Raw genomic sequence first — 7,217 nt, 5'->3', positions numbered from 1 at the left:
TTATTTTTGTTTGTTGTTGTTGTGGTTGTTTTTCCAAATTTCCTGGATTGCTTCTATTTTGCTTGATGAAGTTTTTCAGGCTTTATCACTTGGTGCGGTTTGTTTATTCCCCATGCTTCTACCTGAAGCAGATTTCTCATCATTTTTCATCAGCTTCTTTTTGGAGGGGTCACCTTTGACTTTCTGAAAAGAAATTTACACTGATTTGGCTTTTTTTCATAAGAACTGGATTAGCTGTGAGAATAATTTCCGTTCATGTATTCATAAGTAAGGAACTGTAAATTAGTATGCAATATTGGTGATATTGCTGCTGAAATAATTCTTCAGTGTAGTTACCATACAGGAGTTTAAAATTACTGGTTTGTCCCTTAAAGAGAGTGATTCATACTTCTTGCTATTCTTCTGTGCAAATAAATTATCCAAGTGAACATAAACTGAAAAAGCTGCAGAAGTATTTTCAGCTCTTTGTTGAATATTGTCTCCTCAAAAGAAACCAGACTGGCTTTCTCTAGTAGAAAACTAGCACCAGCCTCTGAGGGACACCATTCATCACTTATATCCATCCAGACATTGAGGCATTGGCCATCACTCTTTGGACTCGATCCTGCAGCCAGTTCTTCGTCCGTCAAGCAGTCCACCCATCAAATCCATATCTTTCCAATTTGGAGGGAAGGAAGTTGTGGGGTACCATGTCAAAAGTCTTACTGAAGTCCACACAGACATTAATGACTCTTCCCTTATCCATTGACACAGGGACACTATCATAGAAGGCCAGTAGGTTGGTCAAGCGGGATTTGCCCTTGGTGAAGCCATGCTGGTTCTCCCGTATCACCTCTCTGTCTTCCATGTGCCCTAGCATATCTTCTGGAAGGATCTGTTCCACAACCTTCTCTGGCACACGAGAGATACTGACAGGTTGCTAGTTTCTGGTGTTGTCCTTTTTACTTTCTTAAAAATTGGTGTGATGTTGTCTTTTTCCCAGTATCCAGGGCATTCAGTTGACTGACATGGCTTTTCTAATATGTTTGATGCTTGGCAACTACATCAGCCAATTCCGTCAGGACTCTGGGATGCATCTCATCAGGACTCATAGTCTTGTGGATGTTCAGATTCCTCAGGTGATCCTGAACCTGATCTTTGTTTACAGCGGGAAGGATGTTTCTTCTCCAATCCCCTCACTGTGAACCAGTATTTTGAGGGCTGTGTGCTGTGCTGTGCACTCATCAGAACAGGCTGAGGTAAAAATTTTTTGAGTACCTCAGCCTTCTCCTTATCTGCTGTTACCATCTTGCCTGTGTCACTCTTTCGGGGGGGTACACCCTCTTGGACTCACCTTTTCTGGTTGAGATACCCGTAGAAGATTCATTTCAAATACATATTTTTATTTTTATTTTATTTTTATTTTTTGTGATTTATTTATTAAATTTATTGCTCCATGGCATTTATTCAGATTTAGCAAGGCCATCCAATGATTTCATGTAAAGCCAAACATTCTGAGAATTGTGCTTTCTTTTCAAATGAAGAAAAACCACTTACATGTACATGTAAAATTTGAGAGAACTAATCAGCAATACCACTTGTAGGTGAGGAAACAGTCTGATTAAAGCAGGGGAGCACACTGAAGAGATGTGAGAATAGGCACTTTAAAAATTTAGAATACAAATTTTTGCCAAATATTTAGTTAATAAAAAACCTCAGCACTGGGCGTGGAGTCTGGACATCCTCACTTCTAAACTTGTCTTAGCCACAGAACCTCTCTCTTTTGCCACTTCAAGCTTTACATTTTCTTGCTTTGCATTTCAAATGTTAAAATAATCAATATTTAAAATATAGTTTATATGATGGATCTGATCCCTAAAAATTGATTTCAAATAATCAATAAAAGCCAAATAGAACTTTGTCTCAGGTTTTGGAAATACATACAATGATAACATGGCTATCTAGATGCACAGAAACAGAACTGAGGAAAAAAAAGATATTACAAAACAACATTCTCTTTTTTAAAATGTTTTAACTAAAACTAAAACGTTTTAAGTAAACTATTCACTTAATTTGCAGAATTTTTAGACTAGCTTATTTAAAGCACTGCAGGTTATGTGGGGAATATATTCTGTCATAACACCGTAGCTCATAGTTTCCTAAATTTCCAAATTAAGTGAAAACCTGATGGCATAGAGATTACTTACAGATTGTGATCATGGTCAAAACGGATTTAGCTTGGGGAAAAGTAATTTGTTTCCAAACAAATAACATGAGATGGAGAGAAACAAACACAGAGAGCACAGAGCCTATGTTACTGCCTGCTTTTCAGGCCTACGCCACCCCTCCATTTCTGACCCTTCTAACTGTCTCAGAGCTGATCGTCTCTGCTGACCTTTCCTCCTCACACCTTTCCCTGCTCCAGCACAGGCTCTCCAGAACAGCACAATGAACTCTGCTGGATGCACCTCCTCCCCGAGCTACTTGCAGGATTGTTTCTCACTCTTTTCCTCTTAATGCCAGGCAGCATTTTGGATTTCCAAGCTTTCTTCATCCCAAGGCACTTGCCCATGGTTGAGGGGCCTGACTGCACCCTGTGGTGGGGTCAGTGGAGCCAGCTGAAACAGCTGTGTCTGGCACAAAGCAGCTACACCTCACTTCTCACAGCACTGTGGCAATCTGTGCTTGCTGCTTCCTCAGCACCTGAATTTGGTACACTCACTCAAAAGTATACTTGCTTTTCTAGGGCGTACATTATTCCCTCACCTAAAATCTAAGAAATGACTGTACTATGTTGTTATGTTGTTGCTAGCTTCTCCCCCACTCCAGCTCTCTCTCTCTCTTTTTTTTTTTTAAAAAAAAACTAATAGATGGAAAACGATTCCTAAAAGATTCAAGTTTATTTGCAACAGAATTTTCCTAAACTTAATTTTACACTGTATTACAAATCTTAGAATATTTAACATTTAGTCAATTGGTAACTAGTTATTTACAAGTCATTTGTTAATTTATGCAGCATGAGGTATCTGATTTATCTGATTCTGGTATGTCTTTCTTCTTATTATTAATTTCGGCAGTCAGGATTTTTTAAAAAAGGAAGTGGTGATATTTTGAGTCTAGCTTTGCTTTGTATCAGGCTGCTAGTTGTATCAATGAGTTGAGATGATAGCCTTTATGGACTGAATAAAGGAAAATTTAGATACCAACAGAGTGCATCTCTGCTATTAATGGTTTCATGTTTTCTTACTGGTGTAGAAGCAGGCAACGGAAATTTTAATATACAAAGTTAAAGGCCTAAACTAAAATAGAGCTTGAGAGTACTTTGAAACCATGTTTACAAATGTTCAGAATACCTGCAGGAAACATCTTTACAGCGGTTTGATAAAACTTTGTAAATACATGTAATGCAATGGTACAAGCACCGGAGCCAGGAATGGTGGTTGGAAGTTTTCATTTTGTTGCTCGCATACTGTTTGAATTTAGACCTAACAACTCAATGTCTATGAAACTCATTCTGTCTGTAAAAAGGAGATAATATCCATTATACCCTCAGAAGTCTGTTCTCAGTACAAATTTTTGTACTGATCCTTTAAAAATAAAAACAATAGATGCACTGTTTTTACATCTCTCTTAAAATATAAAATATAAATAATTACTATTTATTTATTTATTAAAAGAGAGACTCAGTGTCCAAATGAGAGCATTATGATAATCTAGTAAGAAGTAAGAAGTAATCTAGTAAGAAGTAAGACACAGAACAGACTCCTATGAAACAGTTCAGTTAATGAGTTCTCAGTCAGGGTCATAGTGAAACATTTAGAAGGTTATTCACTCTTAATTTCAAAACTTATAGTAATGGAAGACAGAATTGACAAACACCCTACAGAAGATCATCCAATAGTTAATAATGTTTACTCTTTAAAATAGGCTTTATTTTCACCTAGGCTATATCTGTTTTGATCCTCTAGGAATTGGATCTCATTGTGCCTTTTGCTTTGTATTAAGGAATAGTTCAATGTTATGCATGTCATCTCCTTTGCAAGTTCCTGGCAAATTATGATGAAACGGATACACTTGCAGAACATCAAAGTAATCACGTAATTAAGCCAAACTGGTGGTTTGTCTGGAACAGCTTGCAAAATGACAATGTGATCTAATTTGCAATATCTGTATAGGTTTGGTTTTAAACGTGCTGGCATATTTTTTAATTAGATCTTCTTCCTCTGTCACTGGTGTAAAAAATCAGACTTAAATAACAGTGTGGGTTTCTATTCTGTTTTTGTTTCCAATTATCAGTCTCATTAACTTATTATTATCTAGCTGGGATTGTATATTGTACAATAACAGAAAACTTCCTCACAGTCTTTGTACTTCATATAAAATCAGCTGTAACTTAATTCACAATGACATAAACAATGTGATAACACCATAGCTTATGCTTCCATTTAAAATTTATCATTTCTATTTTTGTAAAATAACATCAGTTCGTATAATCTGTGTACAATTCAGTCTGATTGCTTAGAATAACTTGTTACAAATGTTAAATAGCTGTCATGCTAATATATCATAAGACATGATGAATATGTAGTTTTTAGGAAGAGTGCCACAAGAGCTCAATCCATCTTTGAAGAGACACATTTTTTATAAGGAACCTATTTCATACTCATACATAAAGCACAGTTGTTTAGCTTTGTTTATCTTTGCAGAAGCTTGCTTATGAATAGAAATAACACATTTTATAGAAGAGAGAAAGGAAGGTAGAAAGAAAGTAGCAGTAGCACATCCTTCTTTTCATAAATTCTCTTAGAAAGTTAACTGAGTTTCACTGAAGGGAATGAATCAATGGTCCTTTATAAAGAAAAAATCAATTAGAAAGTCATTACATAAACGTTAGCATTCAAAAAATAAAATTATATATTAAAGCCAATTAGACTGTATGTCAGAACTACGGTGAATTGCACTTGCATTGATGTATGCAAAATCATTAACAACCTCCATGTCCAAGAAATGTAGAGAGTGAAAAAGAACACGTTTATAGACAACTGAATTTTCTTTTGCAAGCTATCTCAAGCAGCAGATGACTTCTCTGGGCTTTTTAAGAGGTTTACTTTGTCTATCTCAAGTGTTACTGTTGTTACTGAAATTAGAACACTTGAGGCAACACATAAGACAACAGCCACTCCTGTGGCATCCAGGAGGGCTATAGGAAGAACAGGAATCCCAGTAGAGTCTTTCTCCCAATAGCTTGCTGTAGTCCTGGTGTGATTTGTGTTTAATGCCACACTGGAGAGGCAGATGGTGTTAAACATTGAGAAGGAGCACTACTGAGCATCTCACAGAAGAGCTGAAGTCCCCTCCTGTGGATGCAATGGGACAGTCAATCTTATTTATTTCCTTAATGACAGCAAATAGGCTAGCTAACTTTTCGTGTTTGGGTCTGCATCACAGAAGATTAATGTATCTAACCCTGATGGGTTTGTTCTGAGCAATCAGAAGCAGAAGAAATCTCTCCCTGTAAGTCAGATGCTGTAGCTTGCAAAATTAAACATTCCGATACAGGTTGTCACATCATACAACCACTGCAAGGGATGGGGCATTTCAACTGTATCACAGTTTCAGGATTTTTGTAATTGGTATTTCACATCTTAACATCAGGTAGTGCACTGGGAGTTAAAGAGTTAATGCTCCAGTTCTGTGGATTGTTGATATTTCTAGGTATAGCTGTCTCAGAAGACAACTATATAGCCCAGAGGACTTTACGTTTTTATTTTCTGTTTGGATGGGAAAACAAAACTGTTTGCAAATCATGAGACATCTCCTTTTTCCTTTCCGCTCATCTCTACAGCGTGTGTGCTCCCTAGCCATCTCACCTTCAGCGTTAGAGTAAGGCCTTTGTTTTTTGGACACTCTCATTTTATTTGATTTCTTAGCTTCAATTTCAATTATATTATATTATATTGTGTTATCTTGCATTTCAATATCTCATTTAGTAAATCAACTTTTCTCCTCAGATCATTGTTGTTTCATTTTTAGGCCCATCTCTCTACCCTTTACCCTCTCTACCCCTTTTCCCCTTCCCCCTTTCCCAAGGTGTGGGTCTGTGGGTCCCCCTGACCCATTAGTCATGGAACCAGGCTGAACTGGCCTGTAAACCATTGACATACTGCATCTACCATTAGAGGTTCAATCCTAAACACAGTAGATAGAGAGAGAAGGAGACACAGAAGTCTGAATTCATTACATATGTTTCTGAACACATATTCAACATAATACACATTTTAGTTAGATATAACTGAAATGCAAATGGCATGCATTTCATTTCAGAAATGAGATGCATTTCTGAGCTGAGGTAAAAACTATGTTTAGTTAGAAAAGCTGAATTAGGGTACTTAGTGCCAGAGATGCTTAAGTAACAAAGACATCCCTATAGCTCTGTAGATGTGAAGGAGGTATGAGATGAGACAACAACTGCTGGACAGACAAAATGCCTGAGTGTGCCTCAGCTGGTGAAAGATACCTAAATTCAGAAACATAATTTGTCCTAGGTTCCTAAAACACTTCAGTATGAGATGTATACTGTCCTAACGCTATCCATTTATCTTCTAGCAATATGTACTTAGATTAGACAAGTTTGTATAAAAGTCTAATCAAATGTTCTGATAATGGTTATTTTTATATTTGAATTCAGGCATAATGGACCATAGGGTCATAAAGAGTAGATGGTGCATATACAAATTCATATCCACTTCATAATTTATAACAATTAGTAATTTTGATGACAGAATACTAGTTCTCGGGAACAAACATACCAAAAACTACACCCATTTGGTCTAGAATAGCAAACAATCACCAAAGTCAAATAACACAACTCAAAACACTTAGTACTCCACGAATAATTTCAAAGTTTAGCACAAAGGACATTATTTTAAAGACTTAATCTGGATATATGAACAATAAACAGAAAAATAGAAGAAAAAAAAAAACATGAAAAAAATGAAAGCAAATAATAAAGAAAGATTGTTAAAGAAAAAATGGTTATGACTGCTACTGGAGTACTGTGTTCAGGGAATCCAGAACAACCACATATTATATTCTTATTGTCCCTCGTTTAATCGTTGCTAGCAAAACCTATGCTTTAAATAAAATGCTTTTATACTAACTTTTCATACATTAAATTTGATTTCTAAATCAAAATATACCTAAGTCAGGTTTCAGTGTAAGATATTTATAAAGTAGCC

The sequence above is a fragment of the Phasianus colchicus genome, chromosome 27, assembly GCF_987193195.1.
Source record: "Phasianus colchicus chromosome 27, bPhaCol1.hap1.1, whole genome shotgun sequence".
NCBI classification, from domain to species: Eukaryota; Metazoa; Chordata; class Aves; order Galliformes; family Phasianidae; genus Phasianus; species Phasianus colchicus.
This window is presented reverse-complemented; position numbering follows the sequence as displayed.